The sequence below is a fragment of the Lygodium microphyllum genome, chromosome 13 (genome assembly GCF_053477565.2).
Source record: "Lygodium microphyllum isolate KBCC chromosome 13, Lygodium_microphyllum_v1.1.10, whole genome shotgun sequence".
NCBI lineage: Eukaryota > Viridiplantae > Streptophyta > Polypodiopsida > Schizaeales > Lygodiaceae > Lygodium > Lygodium microphyllum.
The window spans coordinates 99,575,940-99,594,280 of record NC_141147.1 but is presented as its reverse complement, the minus strand read 5'-3'; the positions used below and the strand labels follow the sequence as shown (position 1 = coordinate 99,594,280).

General features: G+C 39.5%; 1 protein-coding gene across 8 annotated transcripts in view; it reads left to right on the top strand.

Moving 5' to 3' along the window:
- Window positions 1-8,381: 8,381 nt before the first annotated feature.
- The window catches only part of LOC148026960 (aminopeptidase M1-B-like), a 148,890-nt gene continuing 138,930 nt past the window's right edge, over window positions 8,382-18,341 (top strand). For 4 of the 8 annotated variants that reach the window (XM_087691510.1, XM_087691512.1, XM_087691511.1 and 1 more), the window contains exon 1: window positions 8,385-8,504. The gene's annotated coding sequence lies outside the window, so the exon portion shown is untranslated. Of the gene's footprint in view, window positions 8,505-8,934; window positions 9,247-18,341 lie in introns of those variants that run through there. The other 4 variants (XM_087691505.1, XM_087691509.1, XM_087691506.1 and 1 more) reach the window with 4 other exon arrangements.

Sequence of the window (18,341 nt, the reverse complement as noted above, 5' to 3'; positions counted from 1 at the left end):
CAATTGTATAAGGTCCATTTTCTCCTTGGCCACCAAGGCAAGCACAGTGCAAAGAGTAGTCAATCTCATTGTAGGTGAAAAGATCTCATCAATCCACACCTTTTTCTTACTTAAAGCCTTTGGCCACTAACCTTGCCTTATACTTTAGCTTAGCATCACTTGTAACCTTTAACTTATTGATCCACTTGGATGGAAAAGCATTTTTTTCCCTTTAGCAGAGCAAATAACTCCCAATTCTGATTCTCCATTTATGTATCTCTTTATTTAATAAACTACTCAAAATATCATCAAACTTTGGCTCACCATCTGGAGCTAAATTATTGATGGCTGTCTTAAAGATATTCCATGATGTATGCAAGAAGCACAACAAAAAGATTTCCTTACCTCACATTTGAATTTCAACTTTTTGAGTGTGCATGTGTTTAAACATGATATTGAATTCATTAAGGTGGGAGATGATAGCAGTGTCCTTCTTCACCTGCAACTCAAACAACTTTTTAATGAGGTAGACCATATTAAAGGTAGCTTTCTTCTCATAAGTGTCACATACATAACTTCTTCCATACGTTATGTATAGTGATCTCATTCACAACTCTAAAATATATAGATTATATCAAATGTAGCCTAAAAGTGGATTTGGCTAATGCATCAAATCCTCTTTAGACGTATCTATTGATTTTGCACATATACCTCTTATGGGCCTCAATTGCTTTTTTCGAATATAGAAATCTTAGATTTACTCCTTCCAGAAATTGAAGTTAGAAGTATAAATCTTAATGATGTTATACAGTTCCCAATCCATTGTAGATGATGAAGCTATTTGTGCAAAACATCAACTAATTATCAAGTAACAACAACAAAAAATTAATAAACAACACCAGGAAACTAGTAGAATTTCTACAATACATACTTAGTATAACTAGAATTGAGAGAATATAGAAAATGAACCATTTCTTAGAAATAATGCATATATCACTATCCAAACATTGTAAAAATTGATGTGTATAGTTAAAACATTGTATTACTGCATCAATACTTCCTCATAGATTTAGTGGTATAACAACATCTAACTATGTAGAAGTACATTTGTTGATTGAACTCTGTCTCTGTGAAACCACTATAATACATCAATGAACAATATTCTTGCTCATTCATGAGTAAACATGCATGGATAGTATGATAATATGTGTACATATAACTATTCAGAAGTACATTAGTGAATCAATCTTGTTAAACAACTATAGTACATCAGAGAACAATGTTCTTTCTCACGAGAACAATGTTCTTTCTCACTCATGGGTAAATGTGTATGGATAGTATCCCAATAAATGTAGCTCAAGAGTTGCTATAGCATATACATTAAAGTCTCTACTCCAATAACACTTGTTGTATATGATAGCAACCAATACCATACTCCAAAATCGTGAACTCTACACACTTGTTGTATATGATAGCAACCAATACCATACTCCAAAATCATGAACTCTACAAGCTACAAATTGTGTCAAATAATCTGCAACCTAAAATTACTTGTTTCTAGCACCCTGTCTCACTAGTTACCAATGCCTAGTAATCTATATATAATGTCTCTACAATGAATATTGTATGCATTGATATGTTTTATAGGTTTTGAATAACATGTGCAGAATTGTAGAAAAATATGAAATAACTTGTGCAACACTTTATAAGTTTAAATAAAAAGCAAAGCCCAAAATAGCCAATCCCATCAAATCTTGGTTGAAATTGAGACCTTGAAGATTTCTATTATTGGCATTAGGTGAGACTCCTATCCACTTTGATAGACTTGTTGATGGAGTTGCAAGGAGAATGCTAATTAAAGAGAGATGGAGATTCTCAATAACTCTTGTACAGTCCTAACCCTAGGTAGTTTAGTGTACATATTGAGTAACCGCTCCACTCAAAGTTATTCACACACACATATCACTTGTCCTCCACTTATGCCTCCTATAGAGCTATGAATCCTTGCAACTTTCTCTTGCAAGGGGAAGAGAGATATTGTAATATTTATGGTAATAGTAGATGAAGGTAATTTAAACTGCTCAAAAATCTCATAGAAGATTCTATTGTCTATGCAGATGCAGATTCCTAGGTATTATTGGCAAATATAGTTGAACCACAAGTACCGATCCCCATCAGAGATCACTACAAAAAGGATAAGATTGTATTCAAAATACACTGGCAAAAAGAAATTAACCCTCAACCATCCATGTGAGGCATTGATAATCTAAAGTTTCACTTGCTAACCAACTTTGGGAAGATGATAAACAAGTATGGCATGACAAGAAAGTTAGTGGAATGATGTAGACTCATAGCTTATGGCAAGGTAATCAATGGACTCGGGCACTTGAACATTTGTGTAGAATTTATTCAAAACTACAATCTTGATACTAGGTCAAGTCTACTTGGGCTTTGACCAATCAATGAGAAAAATATTTTCCAAGTTGCACTCACGCCATAACTAGTTTGTGTCTAAGGTATTACACAAGGAACCGAGAAATATGAGAAGATGAAGAGAGCCCTCACTATCACATAGAGATGGGATGGCAAACCAAAGGTAAGGCAATATAGGATATTACTCATAGCCATACTAAAGGAGAACTTGCAAGTCACTGTACAAATTTTTCACCACGTGTTTAGTTATAACTGGATGAGTTCGTACATTGCCAAAATTCCCAAGGGCTTATGGAAGATGTTATGTTAGGAGGGATAGTCAAGAAGAATTTGAATGGCTTATGATTGGAGGTTATATTTGTGAAGCAATTAATAGGGTTCACAAGGCTTTATTAAAGGCACTTTGAGAGGATTTCATTCATGTAGAGACTAAGGCAACCATCATTTCCTATTGCAATGCTCTCACTAGAGTAATCAATATAGCCCTAGGTATTCTTGACAATGCGCTATGACTTGGATATTCCAAATTCATCAAGAGTCCCTAATCGACCAAGTGAGGTTCACTCAAGGAGTATAGAACATGATCCTCCACAAAAAGTAGAGAAGGGAAATGGAGTAGCAGGAGAAAGGACAAGAGGCAGATGGAAGAGGACGAAGAAACAAAGCCCTCTTCAAAGAAAATAGATTTTAAAAAAAGACAGAGGAACATGATGAAAAGTCAAAAAGATACATCAAAAGGCATAATAAAGCAAGAGAAAACTACAATTTGTGATGCTTCAATAGAGGAATCCAAAAAAGAAATGAGATGAATGGAAGTTGCGCATGCCAGTAAGTAAGAAGATACCCTTGGAACCATTTGCCTATCCTATGCAAAAGACATGCACACCATATCCTTGAAGGCACTACAAAAAATATAAATCCCAGCTTCATGAGAGGTATAACTTCCAAAATATGCTAGTGTGCAAGTTGAAGTTCTTGAAAAGGTCTATTTTTTCCAAAGCCAAGACATCTTAAACCATCCTTCGATAGCTTCATCAAGAAATTTAACAACTACCTAGACCCATCTTGCTTTATGACTTGCAACTATCTTGATATTGATGAAGTTGTTGCCATAGCTACGCACTCTATATGAGGATGGCCTATTGCCCTTATTCTTCAATGTGCATACCCAGATCGATTGTGTTGTAATGGCACAACTCCATCTCCTAGAATTACTCCTTCCATTCTACTATATTGCTCTAATATAAAACATGGTCAACTATTAGATTCCATGTTGCACACACAATTTCTATCCGAAATCTTCTATCAAATTGTAAATAATAAGTAGGAGTACCTACTTAGTGTAGTGATGTTTATCACAAACTCTGCAAAACCACTCCCCAAATCATGAACATGATGCATTTATTCTAAAAATAATGAAAAATATTAAAATAAAAGAAAGGAGAGAAAAAGAGCAAATGGTCCATCCTAAGTAGTCATGTGCACATTTGGTCCATTGAGAGGTCCTCAAGTTAGGTCCTCCCAATGGCTTTGTTAACTAAGTTTGTCTCTAACCCCCTAGCCCCCCTTTTCCCCCCACCACACAATCTTAGGGCACATGAATTCTAGGACCTCTTAGGTTTTCTCAATTGACGTGTCACCTTGAGCTTTGCAATACACAACCAACCTTACACCAATTTGCTCCTCAAGCATCACAGAAAACACTCCAAGCTCACCTAGAGTTTGATCCATCTCCTAATTACATGTGCACAAGCACACTTTTCACTACATGGTAAGGTAGTCACACCCCTAGGGACAACATAAACGGTAGTCGTTACCACTAAAGATCAACTAAGACGTCCCATCAATATCGATGGCCTCCACACCCTTCACTACTTCATCTCTTCACTTCTCCTTCAATAGTGCCACATGATGACTTCATCTTTATCATCATTCTCCAATGATTTACTAACTTTCATGTTTATGGCCGAAGCTACAACATGTACCTTCAACGGTGAGTGCTGTAAAGGGACTTGCACTTGTCTAGGAGGTGGGGTAATATTAACTATAAATGTGAAAGGCAAAGTCAAGGATGTAAAGCCAATGTCAATTTGAGAGTCAAAGTCAAAGTACCAAATATTGATTTTCAAAAGAAGGATTGTTTTTAAAGCTTTGTTATGATTAATATCCTATGAGAGGTGATAGTCACTTTGGTGTAAGTTGTAATATCCTCAATGATGGATTAGACAACATACAACAGATGTGAGGATTGCACCAATGTAAGTCTTTTTACTTTAGCCTAGACTAATATAAGGTGAAAGCGTTAATCAAGAGGAGGACCGATTATGAACCACAAGAGTGGATAGGACACCCAACTTAGATGAAAATCCTAATCTTGATTTTCATGTATAAAAGGCCAAAAAGTGAATGAGTACACTATTCAGAGAGAGTAAGAGAGTGTGCATGAGTAAGGGACTTGATGAATTGAAGCTCATCTCCATTTCTTGCTTCCTTGATCTTTTTCCCATCTAGTAAGAGGTCAAGTTTGAGCTTGTATGTGAGGAGAATTTTGTCAGAGAGTGAGGGACCTAGTAAGATGAAGCTTACTACTACTACTACTGCTGCTACTACTGTCAAAGGTGGGTGTGCTCGATGCGGATGCAAAGGAGTTGAGGCATTTTCTTGTGGAGCACATCACTTACATCATGGAACTATCTTTAAGCTTTTAAGCTTTTGACTACACTATGAGAAGGTAAGTTGATGAGTTCACTATACCTTAAAGCTAGTATTGTGTTATTTGCTTTCTTAGGGTAAAGAGAAAGGATGCATGGTTTGGAGTCACAGTGTAAGACAATTAGGTGAGAGATGGTTGATCAAAGGAGGTTGAAGCTCTTCAAACAATAAGATTTATGTCCAATGTCTCCTTTTGAGCATTAATACCAACAATGTGGGTCTAACAACCACCAGTACATGTATGTATTAGTGCAAAAAATAGAAAATTTTGGCCTAAAAAATAAAATCTATCAACTCATGGTAAATTTTGGTTTTTAAACCTTAAGTTGAAGGAAAAACTACAATTTGACTTTTTTTGACATAAAATTTGTGAAACACAAATTTGCCTCATCTTGCTCATCTCTAGCACCTCTTCACCAATTCTCACCACCATTGAGCTCCACAAACTCTTTGAAATCCATGTTATTGCTTTGATCATGTAAGAGATCCATCCCATAGTCTACTCTTTTGAATGTTTGAATTGTGATCTATTCTTGCATATGCAACTTATAGATTATGAGAGAATGTATGCTACCATTTGTGGGGAGAGATCTATGTGTAATAAATTCATGCTTTGAAAGTTTGTGAGCATCCAATCTCAAGTTTTTCAAGTTTTTAGTTTGCTTGCTTACATCTTTGAATTAATGTCAACGAATGGTAAGAATGTGCCAAGCTATAATAATAATGTATAGTGGACAACATCAGGAATAATATATTAAAAAAACCCATTTGGAGCTCAAAACTGCAAATTGAGGAAAGCCTTCACTTGAAGTTATGGGATTAAATTCATAGTTTCATCTCAAGTTTCTTTTAGACACCTAAAATCATAATTTTTAATCCCATGACTTGCATCTTGGCTATATGATTGAACTTTTGACAAACAAGCCCACAATTTTTGTTTGATTGGGACAAATGTACATTTAATAATCTTCTCCTATACACGAAGTGCCATACAAGCCTCAAGTGCAGCATTGCACACCACCTTTGCAACATCTTCAATCACCACCACCTAGCTCAAGAGCTCATCACTAATTGTGGCTTGCAAAGTTATATCAACACCTTCAACCATGGTATTGACAACATTAGATGTATAGAGCTTGTGCACATCTTTAGTAAAAAGCAAAGGAAAGCATGTGAAGTAACCCTCGACGCACTTGAAGGGCCAACAAAGATTATTGTTGTTTTAAAGGAGAAAGGAGTGGAGCACTATTTAGAATACCACAAAGATATGAGCAAACCTATTAAGAGCAACAATAATCTTGTAATGTTGGATACCTTACCCAACATTAAAATACTATTTACCATTACATATCCTCTCGCAAAGATTTTGAATGAACTAAATGCAAATATTTAAGACCTTCGAAATGAAGATAATGTATAAATTTACCCAAGCTACTGAAGATAGCTAGGGTAGAGGAGCAAATTACATGATACCCTTGGCAAAAGTGTAGAGACCTTTGGGACTCAAGGAGCCAATTATGTGATACCCTTGGCAAAAGTGTAGAGATATTTTGCGACTCAATTATAAATTTGGACCAAAATCTATTCAACAATTGCATTGATGTAGCCCCATAATGATGCAGTCAGAGATTCTTATGATTGCATTGGCAAGGGTTTGAGAATTGTGATGTTAAAAGAAAGGAAATTTAAATCGTGACAATGGGGCATCGATCAAAATTTTTCTTATGGATGAATAAGATCATGGGGTGTTGAACCATTAATGGGAGACCATTAAAGTTTCTATGTTTAACCACAAAACTAACAAGCTCTATCATGTCTTGGTTCACTCATATTGAAGTAGAATTTGCATTCCAAAATAGTGTCACTCATTTGGTACCCATTTTCAACGAGTGCAACGATAATTAATGGTCGTCTTGTTGCTGTTAATGTTCTTGCAATTGCTTCTCCTAATGTTCCCTCTGTTGCATTAGTCCACCTTACGTCAGAATCTAGATTTTGAAATCATGTGTGTACTCAATTGTGTGTACGACTAGCTACAACTATTGCTACTGCTGTGATGTCATTGCATTAATCCAAGTATGTTTGAATCACATGCGGATTGAACAAATTATGACGGTTTCAGATATCAAAGGACAAGTTTCCTTTAACTGAGCATGAGACATCAAAATTGGCAACATCTTATGGGGTGTAGATAGTGCCACGTACCTTTCCACGGAAGTTGCAACCCCCTACATGGTTATATGTACATGTGATCCATCATTCACATGATCATCTCATGGCCGATATATTTCAATCCTTGGTGTACCTCTAATACAAGTGATGTGTATATTATTGCAGGAATCTCCTCTGCCATCAAGCTCGGGCCATACAACCCTCTCACTCTTGGTGGCACAATACTAGTCAATGATGTCTTTGCATCTGCTCATAGCGATTGGTTCTCGGATCAGGCATTCGATATGCTTGGTTTGCCAATCTCATGGCTATATTATCTTTTGTAGTTCATCCTCACACCAGCATGTGTCTTGTATTCTCTGCTTGGCAAAGATGTCTACATAAGGGCCCACAATTGGCTGGATGCACATGTCAATGTGGGGACTTTTGGTACTAACCATGGCGGGATGATGACTTGTGTCTTGCTCTCCTCTTTCACTTTAGCCACATATGCTATGCTAGCAACAAGTCAATGGCTATAGGGGTAGCATTGCTAAGAATTAAATATCTTACAATGGTCTAAAGATATTTTTTATTCTAGTTGATGCTCGTACGGTACTCTAGCTGATGTATTGTTCTAGCTATCCTCCATTATTTCCATATATGTTTCGTCATTCCATTGGATGATCCTCCATTATTCTAGCTGATGTGTTATTCTAGCTCTTGTTGGTTATTCCAATTGATGTTTCGATATCTTGTCTGTTGGGTATTTTATCGTAGCTCAAATGAATTTGAATTATGCTTGAAGTGGTAGCCTAGTTGGTTGGGTGTGTGTGCGTGTAAGTTTGTGGCTCAATAGACGGCAGGAGGGGGATTGGTTGGGTATGTGGTGTATGTGGTGTGTGTAGGTTTATGGCTCAATAGACGGCATGAGGGGGGATTTTTGCTAATGCGCAAAGTGTTACTAAGAAATGGTGCATAGAGAGGCTTGAAAGTTGACCCTTCAACATCCTTACAAATTGATCCCATTTTGAAAAAGTCAATTTGAATACTACGGCTTTCCAAAGGCTGGCCAAACCATTTGGATACTAAGGTTTTCTTATTGGTGGGTATTTTACGCTAAGGCTTTCCAAGAGGCTGGCCAGATAACACTTTTTGTGAGTTGAGACAGGAGCTAATCAAGTGCATGCCTTCGGTAGTCACCTTCTTCAGGGACTCTTCCATTGAAGGTTCATCGCTCTTTGAAATTTGTGAATGCTGCAATTTAATGTTTGAGGGAGAGGGAAGGGACTGCTGCATGATTGGTTTCCAATAATGTGATGTTAGTTAATTGTGCAATGAATTGAGTACATAGCCAGTACGTTTTACCTTCAATCCGAGGGCTGCAATCGAGGGGCTCTGTCTTGGTATTGTCAGCACGGCTGATTTGTGTGTCTGTATTTGTCTGTGTGTGTACACACACACACACACACACACACACACACGGGGTAGCATCCTGTGAAGAGTTCTTTGAGACCATCGGAGTTGATCAATGATCACATATCAATAAATTCGTTCCAGTTCGAGGGCTGTGAGTGAGGAGCTCTGTTTTGCTGTTATGAGTCAGGCTGGTTTATCTGTGTCATGTGTGGTACAGACGAGAGAGAGAGAGAGAGAGAGAGAGTCTCTGCAATAGTCAGTGAAACAAAGGATAGATACATCGGAAATTCAGGGAACTATCATGTGTTCCGAGTAGAAAGATTACAAAAACATGACTGAACAAAAACTGTGAAAGGAAGAGAACTAGAGATCTAATATACTTGCCAGACAGGACAATGCTGACAATGAGCGTGGAACTGACATGAGAAGCTGTGGAGGGAATACGAAGATCAAATTCGTCCCATGTTGCTTCTCGTGCTTATATCTAGCACAGATAGGCTAAACAAGCCTCGTCTTTGATTCAGAACTTTCCTTATCTGGATGGAATCACAGGTAACTTGGCCAGAGAATTGTGATTTTCTCACCTTAGTTATATTTGAGAGCTTTTGGGACCTCACTGTTGAGACTTCATATGAACTTAAATTTACTAAAAACGTTATTGTTATTAGACCACGTATGGTTTGTGACATCCAAACACATTAAGTGCTTGTGGCATATGTGGATGGAAACATGAATACAAAACCCAAGGAGGGGGTGAGAGGAAAAGAGTGTGTTATTTTTGTGAGCTTTCGATTTCGTGCTTTTGTAATTGAAATTGATTTTTCGAGCTTTTTCAAGCTTGCAACAAGACATATACTATCCAGAATTGAGGAAGCTGCGGTACAATATTCTAGAAAATTTCCAAGATTGCTACACCCAAAACTTCTGCATTACCCAAAAAGAGTGCAATATCTAGAAAGAGTATGGGCAACCTTCCTCCAATGAGCAATGGAGAACTTCTGTATCTCCCAAAAAGAGTACAATATCTAGAAAATTTCCAAGATTGCTACACCCTAATCTTCTTGCAAGAAAAAAGGACATGCCACACCCTCCTAATGTGAGCATGATGACGAGTGGGCCAAAACAATGAATGAGTTATGCTTATTTTTGGGCTTTCCACATGATAGGGCATATCTTACGTGATTGCCCTAACACAAAGGCAAGGTCAGTGGGAGCTAGTGCAGGCTGATGTATAACCATGTGCTCCTTAGGTCGAAGGCCAAGTATGTGCATGTACACATAATACATATGTTTGTAGGCAAGAAATGCCTTTTGGGTAGATTCTCTTCTTTGAAAATCAGGACAAGTGCACCTAGGCTCTTCTTTGATGTGCACATCATAACAACTCTCTGTCAAGACTCGAAATACTTAATGTTGCCTCTCAAGTTTTACTATCTTCTCCAATAAGGCTGCAACCATGCAAGCAACTGCCTCTATTCTCTTTTGTGTGTCTTTGGAAATTCCATGCTTCCACTTGTGTCTCCTCCCACTTGAATCACCCTCTGCAAAAGTAAGAGGTTTTCTCTTCTCATTCTTTGATGGTGTTGCAAAGTAGGCAAACTTGAAACCACCATGTTTTATACTCTTCCTTTGATATATTTGTCCCTATATTAACTGGCCACAAAAAAGGTACTATTGGTGATACTATCACTTGTTTCTGCACAACGTTTGTATGGGTGACGTCATGATTGCAAAACCATATCCATTGTGCAATGGTCTTGTCCTTATAGGCTCTCTCGGACCAAAAGCATGGTGCAACTAGCCCCACTTGCTGACTTTGTAACTTGTTGCTACAACTCTTTCTATCCTCCATTCTTCCACCGTTAGGTGGCATTCTTCCTAAAGCCCACTCCTGTGCCACTTCTACCTCGTCTACATAAGTCGATGTTCCTGCATTTGGCACATTTACTCTACTTTTCAAGGGCTTGACTGGTATCTCTTCATTCTCCTCAGCATCTTGAATATATATCTCTTCCAACTCACCATCATCAAACTGTATACCTCATGGCCCTATTTTTACATTGCCTTGACTCAATCACGTATCCCTACTTGTGGGAACTTCCAGCAGCTGCTCTAGTTCCCTTCTTTTTTCTCTGCATAGTCTTTCTATCACCTTGCATTGTGGGCTCCTCATACAAAGGACTGCCAGCTACAACACCTTGCAATGCACGTGCAACAGAGGCAGGATTTGGGGATTTCCTTTTGCTAGCACGAGCCATCAAAGAGTCCATTGAAGGCCCAGATCCAATATACCTACCCGTGATATAGCCCAACCTCTTTGCACATTGGATATATTGAGGGCTGAAATGATGAACGGGTTGCCTCTTACCCATCCAACCTCCAATCTTCACTAAGCGAACTAAAGAGGGGCACCATCTAGCCAAAGGGAGGATGGGCTAGGACATCCCTTTTCTCAAAGAGAATCAAGAGAACCAAGACACAAATTTATAAGAGAGAATATATGTACTAGACACCATATTGGAATAGAAGAGAAAGAGATGAGAGGAGAGGGAGACAAGAGGAGAAGAGGTAAAGGAAGCTTGCCATTATGCTACATGGAATGAGAAGATGAGAAGAGAGGGAGATAATAGGAGAAGAGGTAGAGGAAGCTTGCCATTATGCTACATGGAATGAGAAGCTAAGAAGAGAGGGAGATAATAGGAGAAGAGATAGAGGAAGCTTGCCATTATACTACATAATAAAAGAACTTACTCATAGCTTACCTCAAAGAGATGAGGATATTGTAGAGTGCTCTCATGGACTTGTCATTGTCCTCCCCCCTCTTCATTCTCCATGGGCTCTTTATATAGCCTTCATGAGGGATTAGATTAAGCTAATCTTTTTGATTAACATAATCCTAGATGATGTATGGCATCTTTGAAAATATGGAGCATAGTGAATGGGACAAGTCCCCACCTTGGTCATCATGCAAGAAGCCAAGGGTGGTGGTAGACAACACAATCGTTGGAAGGTAGCTGGGGCATTTGTTAATCCAAATGGCATTACTTTGTAAGCAAAACAACCCCAAGGTGTAATGAAGGTGGTCTTCTGTTGATCCTCCTCAGCTATTCGGATCTGGAAATAACCTAAATACCCATCACAAACAGTGTATCTCTCATGCCCGGCCACCTCGTTAAGTATTTCATCCTGAAAGGGAAGAGGAAAGTGATCTCTCTTTGTTGCAGCATTTAGCGGCTTGTAGTCCACACAAATCCTCCATTTTCCATTCTTCTTGGGTATCACCACCACAGGTGAAACCCACTCTGAATCCCCTATTGGATAGATGAAGCCTGCCTTTAAAAGTCGTTGCACCTCAGTGAGTAGAGCGTTTTGTTGAACTACTCCCAATCGTCGTAGTCGCTGCACTACTGGCCGTGCTCCCTCTTTTAGATTAATGCAATGTTGTACTGCTGTCACACCTGTGATGTGCTCATAATCAGAAATAAAAAGTGCAGAGTGTTTTATCACCACTTCCATGTAGGCTGCCTTCTCCTCAACTGATAGATCCTTAGCCAACATTTTTTCTAACCCCTCCTTCTCGACCTTTGGAAGCTGCTGCGGAATTTCACTACTAGAAGGCCCTTTTAATGTAATCCCCATCACTTCTAGAGAGCTTTCTTCCTCCTCATTAGAAGACTCTCCCTCTGTCATAGATGACCAACCCTCGCTGGAACTCCATTCATCAGCGGTGGTTTCTAACACAAGATCCTCCTGTCGGCCCTCCTTCATGTTGTAGATAGTGCTCTTCCATTTTTTATGCAGCCCCTTTTGTGGCCTTAGCTCTAAAGCCCCTGTCTCCCAATCTTGTCTGGCTTTCATTCCCATTAGCCATGGTCGCCCAAGGATGAGCGGATAGCCATCCCCCTTCACTGGTATCACATACATGTCAAGCTCCAATTGCACTCCACACACCTTTACCTTGACTTTCTTTATAACTCCCAAACAATTTACTACCACATTGTTAGCCATTTTGGCCCCAAATTTAGTAGTTTCATTTACCTCCAATCCCAAACGATGCATCAACTTTTCCGTCATGACACAAATCTCTGCACCTCCATCCACATATGTCTTTGACACTCTCTGCCCATTGATTTCGGCTTCCACTAGAGGCACAATATCTTTCATCTTTCTAGCCTGGATTGCATTCACATGTCTATTTTTCATGGGTCTAATGCTTACCATCTTTGACCATTGTCGCCGCACTGTTGGAGATAGATGTAGTAATTGTGGCCATGAAATTTTTGGCCCTTGATTCCTCACATCTGCAAGCAAATCATAAGCTCTAGTACCTTTACCCAAGGGAAAATCATCTGGCTCAATGTGTCGGCGTGAGCGAGCCCTCCTCTTTTTACTGTTGCGTGTCTTTGCAGCCACTGATGACTCTGCCTCCTCTTCCATATTTTCAACCTCCTTTGGTGGTGTAGGCTCCATCTTCTCAATTCTCCGGGCTTTCTTCACCGGCATTGCTTCAACCTCTACTACTTTGGCCTTCCCTTTGACATCACTCTCATCTAAACTAATTATCCTAACATCATGATTCTCTGGCGGTTGGACAGGCAAGGGCGGCACCTCTGCAAGTGGTCGAGGATGCTGGAGAACTTGAACCGGTGGTGGAGGCCTTGGATTCGGTGGAACAAACCTTTCCCTAGGTGGTGTTACTTGTTGTCCTCTCCTTCTTGGTTGGAATCCATTTCTTGGAAAATGCCTAGGATGAGGGCAAAAGTACATACCATGGCCAGTCTCCTCACAATTATAGCAAACATACTCTCTTTCTTGTCTTCTTGGACCTCGATTGCCTTCATTTATGAGGGGAGGGGGTCGTACTCCTTGCACCAAATTTAACGAAAGGCTTTCAAGTTGATTAGTAATGCGTTGTAGGAGCTCTTGCTGTGGTATCTCCGATTCAGGTGGGGCCTCTGCTATTTCTCTAGGCCTTGGTATGGTTGGTAAAACTTGTATGGGCTCAACTCCCCCCTTCAACTGGGCTTGATACTTCAATTTTCTATCTTTCTCCCTCGCATAAGTGACTGATTCTTCATAGGATGTGGGAAACTTTCCTTTGACCTTATCCCTTAGTAGAGGATGGAGTCCGGCCAGAAAACAATCTTTCTTAAGGCAATTAGGTACTCTTTCTCCCTCGGCTAAGGAGCTTGTCCATTTATCCCACAATTTTATAAACATGCCTTCATAGGCTTGGTACTCCCCTGCTATAGTTTGACGAAGATCTAAGAGTTGTCTCCAAATATCTTTAGGTGGCTCTATATCTTGGTACTTGTACATGAATGCGGTCTTGAGATCCTCCCAATTACCCTTTGTAGCCTCTGAGAGAGCTTGATACCACACTCGAGCATCACCCTTTAGAACTAAAGGAAAGGCCCGTACTTTGGTTGCTTCATCATCCCGGCCTGTGACTAGAAAGGCCATTTCTAAGTCATCCAAAAAGTCCAGAGATTTCTCCCCTTTGTGCCCAAAAAAACTTGGAAAAGCCATGATAGGAAGATGTTGATCTAGCTCAATACAAAATAAAGATGAACACGTCTAGGCCCAAGTCATATCTTATTAAGGGTAGAATAAATGGATTTACAGATGCATTAATCTCAGCAAGACGACGAGGGCCCAATAAGACCCTTATAACATTTTGAAACCTGAGCTTTGTGCTAACAATTATATGCACGGTTTGTCTAGCAAGTGGACGGATAGGTCCGTACAAGTCCCTATGGTTCATGGGATACACTTAGAGTAGAATGAATATGTGCATATTAAAGGAGATGTTATAATCCAAAATAGGGAGTATTATGGGATCAGGAGACAACAAGATCTCTCTCAACCTCTCAGCTCCAAAATAGAAGACCAACCTTTGCTGAAAATGTATCTTTCTACTAATGCACACATCCATCCGAATGTTTTGAACCGATTGAAAGTTGTAGAAAGTAGGAGTAGTCATTTATGCATTAACTACAAATTTACACTACAAACTTTCATGAAGCGTGTCGTTGAAGCTATGGCCTCTTAGATCCCACCATTCGAGAGATGCGAAGGATTTGCTCACCACTGATTAGCGTAGCTTTTGTGTGACCATCATCAGCCTTGTAAAGTTCATAGACTTCGATAGCTATCTTTTCAATTACTTTGAGTCTTCTTGCTAGTAGTAGTTGAAGCGCATCACCATATGTAGCCTCTCGCCAATACCGCACACCATTGATGTGTAACTTACCCTCCAAAAACTTGTTAATCCCCGAATTTAAAAGCGCCTTCACCACTTGAAGACGAAGCTCCGTAGGGAGTGTCTTTACACTAGACACCAAGCACTCAACACAATGCCTTGACGTAGAGACTTGATGAGAGCAAGATTTCTCATGAAGCAAAGAAGGATGTGTGTAATTAACTTGCTTTACCCGCATACGTGCCGTTTGTCGATAAAGATCCTTCTTCTCTTGAGCTTCTTTTGGAGACCATTGCGGTACTCTTGAGCGGCGAATCCCTTGAATAGGGTTTGATGAAGATTCCTTCTTAGTGATTTCTTGACAAACACTCGTTGAAGAAGAGGACAACTCCTTAGATGTTTCTTTCTTCATGGAAGTTGTAGAGCATAGCTTGAGAACTCCTCAGCGGGGGCACAAAAAATGAGGGCTAAAATGATGAACGGGTTGCCTCTTACCCATCCAACCTCCAATCCTCACTAAGCGAACTAAAGAGGGGCACCACCTAGCCAAAGGGAGGATGGGCTAGGACATCCCTTTTCTCAAAGAGAATCAAGAGAACCAAGACACAAATTTACAAGAGAGAATATATGTACTAGACACCATATTGGAATAGAAGAGAAAGAGATGAGAGGAGAGGGAGACAAGAGGAGAAGAGGTAAAGGAAGCTTGCCATTATGCTACATGGAATGAGAAGATGAGAAGAGAGGGAGATAATAGGAGAAGAGGTAGAGGAAGCTTGCCATTATACTACATAATAAAAGAACTTACTCATAGCTTACCTCAAAGAGATGAGGATATTGTAGAGTGCTCTCATGGACTTGTCATTGTCCTCCCCCCTCTTCATTCTCCATGGGCTCTTTATATAGCCTTCATGAGGGATTAGATTAAGCTAATCTTTTTGATTAACATAATCCTAGATGATGTATGGCATCTTTGAAAATATGGAGCATAGTGAATGGGACAAGTCCCCACCTTGGTCATCATGCAAGAAGCCAAGGGTGGTGGTAGACAACATAGAAAAATGGAGCTAGATTACAAGAGGTGGGTGTCCAAAGCACATTATTATAATATATTTAGAAGAAGGATAGAGTGGAAAGTTGGTGTGGTGAAAGAGAGAAGAAAATTGCATGTAGCCAGCAGTCTGCGCCTTCGTAACTCCAAATCCGTGAGGAATTTGAAAAAAGTTTCTTCTGCAACTTTGTAGACCAGGTCGAAACCGATCGGGCTTCGTGGGAATTTTCTTGAAATTCACTTTTTCTTGGGAGTTATTGAGATTATAAAAAATGGATTTCAAAAGCTGCTTTGACTTTAGTCCCCCATATGTATATAAATACATATAAGCATGTGACAAAAGGGGTCCATGCTTGTAAGCTTTTGTGTAAGATCCAAATGATACCATGATGTGGATATTGACTTGTGTGCTAGGGTGAGGTGTCCTCTAATGATGGTGATAGATTCCAGATCTTAGTGATGCAGACGGAGCCCACATATAGTTGGAGGCTAGTCCTTTGAAAAATCTATGCATTCACTCAACTCCTAGGTGTAATCCATTTTCATCTTCACTAAGATAACCATCCCTACTCTTTACATTGACATGCCTTCTAAGAACTTGTTCCCCCCATTTGCTAGAGTTATCATAATCGAGAAGCAATGTAGCATACCTAGTGCCTGAAGAGTAAACCTAAAGTGATATGGTAATCTCTTGATAGGGGCTTTGGCCAAAATTTTGTGGTAATAATCCGGGTTGTAAAAAACCCGGATCAATATGTATTCAAAACATCACTAACGCATGCATCATAGAGTGATATCTTTCGTTTTTCACCTTCACCTGCTAGCCAACTAGCATGGATGCTTTCCGATAAGTTTATGCTTGGAATTTGAGCACGTTCCTAGGGACTTTTGTTATCTTATAGAGTCAAATCCAAGAACAAAGTTAGTAGCTCTCTCCATTAGTACATTGTATAGCAATTCTTTTAATGAGCTAAGAAAAATAGCAGACTTACATGAGATTCAACTCCTCCCCAATGGGCAATTCTTTGCTGCCACCATTTTAACCACCTATCCAAAGCCCTTACTGCCAACCAATTTGCACTTGCCTCATCGACATGAATCTAGCAAAGTCAGGAGGATCATGACCACATTGAACCATGACAAAATTCAGATTTTCCCAAAACAAGATTTGAGACTCTTTATCCTGCTCTTTAAATTCACATATTGTAATCACGTGCAATGCTCTCATGCTAGTTGATGATTGATACATTAGCATAGTATTTGCTAGCAATAATTCAATTTTAATGTAAGCTATAATAATGTTATCACATACCCAAGATCATAAATAGAATAAGATATTGTTTCCTATCCATCAACCCTATGGGTGTGATCGAAGTGCACCCATGCACTTCGTAGATCTCCGGTTCTTGTTTGCCTCATGATTCACTAAGCCCACCCTTGATGCTGGTCTCTTAGTGGACATTTTAAACAAGAAGCACTTCTCCTTGGCATCACCTTGCCCAGGAAATCTACTTCCATGGAAAAATGGAAAGACATGTCATCTTTGCAAAAGAAGTATGTTGTCATAACCATCGCCAATGACTTGAACTTGATTAGCTCTCTCTTGTGAAACAATACCTTTGAACCTGTGTGTTTGCTAGATTGTTATTTCAAATGCAAGGCATACAACATTAGTATAAAGTAATGATGCATAAGCTTACCCTTTATTCTATACCAGTGGCATCATTTCTTCTAAAAATGATTAAGATTCACCTCAGTCGCCTTTGATTCATCTTCTTTTGTCAAAGATTCAAACAACATCTACCGAGCAACTAGCATTTGTATTGTTCGTAGGCCTCTCTTTTTGATTTTTAGGATTGTGCTGACAAGGCTCCAAACCTTTTCAATGGTTGCCCTCTTTGTGCCTTGTTGAACATCGTGAGCATGCTCCCCAACATGGATCACCAACCATGTCATTGTAGGGTCTAGTGGCAACACATAATAGATTGAGCATATGCAAACGGCTATACAACTAACAACCTTTTGGCAATAGTGACATGTTATCTTGGAGATTCCCTCACTTGCAGGATAGCCCATGCTCACTTGTATATCTAAATGACCATGGAAAAAAACATCATTGTATCTTCTCTCAATTATGTAGTAAGGATAAGTTACCCTAGGACACTGAAGACTTCCAAGACAATAGCTCAAATGCATTGTGCACTCTATTGCCATATTTGTTTGTGAGGGCGGCAACCAAAGGTGACCATCATATTTCTGCTCCATACCTATCATTCGTTTCTTACTTTGTGTAGTTGGAAGCTCAAAAGCAATTATACAATTATACCATAGAAACATGAAACGGGGAACGGGAACGGGGAACGGAGACGGGGACGGAGACGAGAACGCCAAACC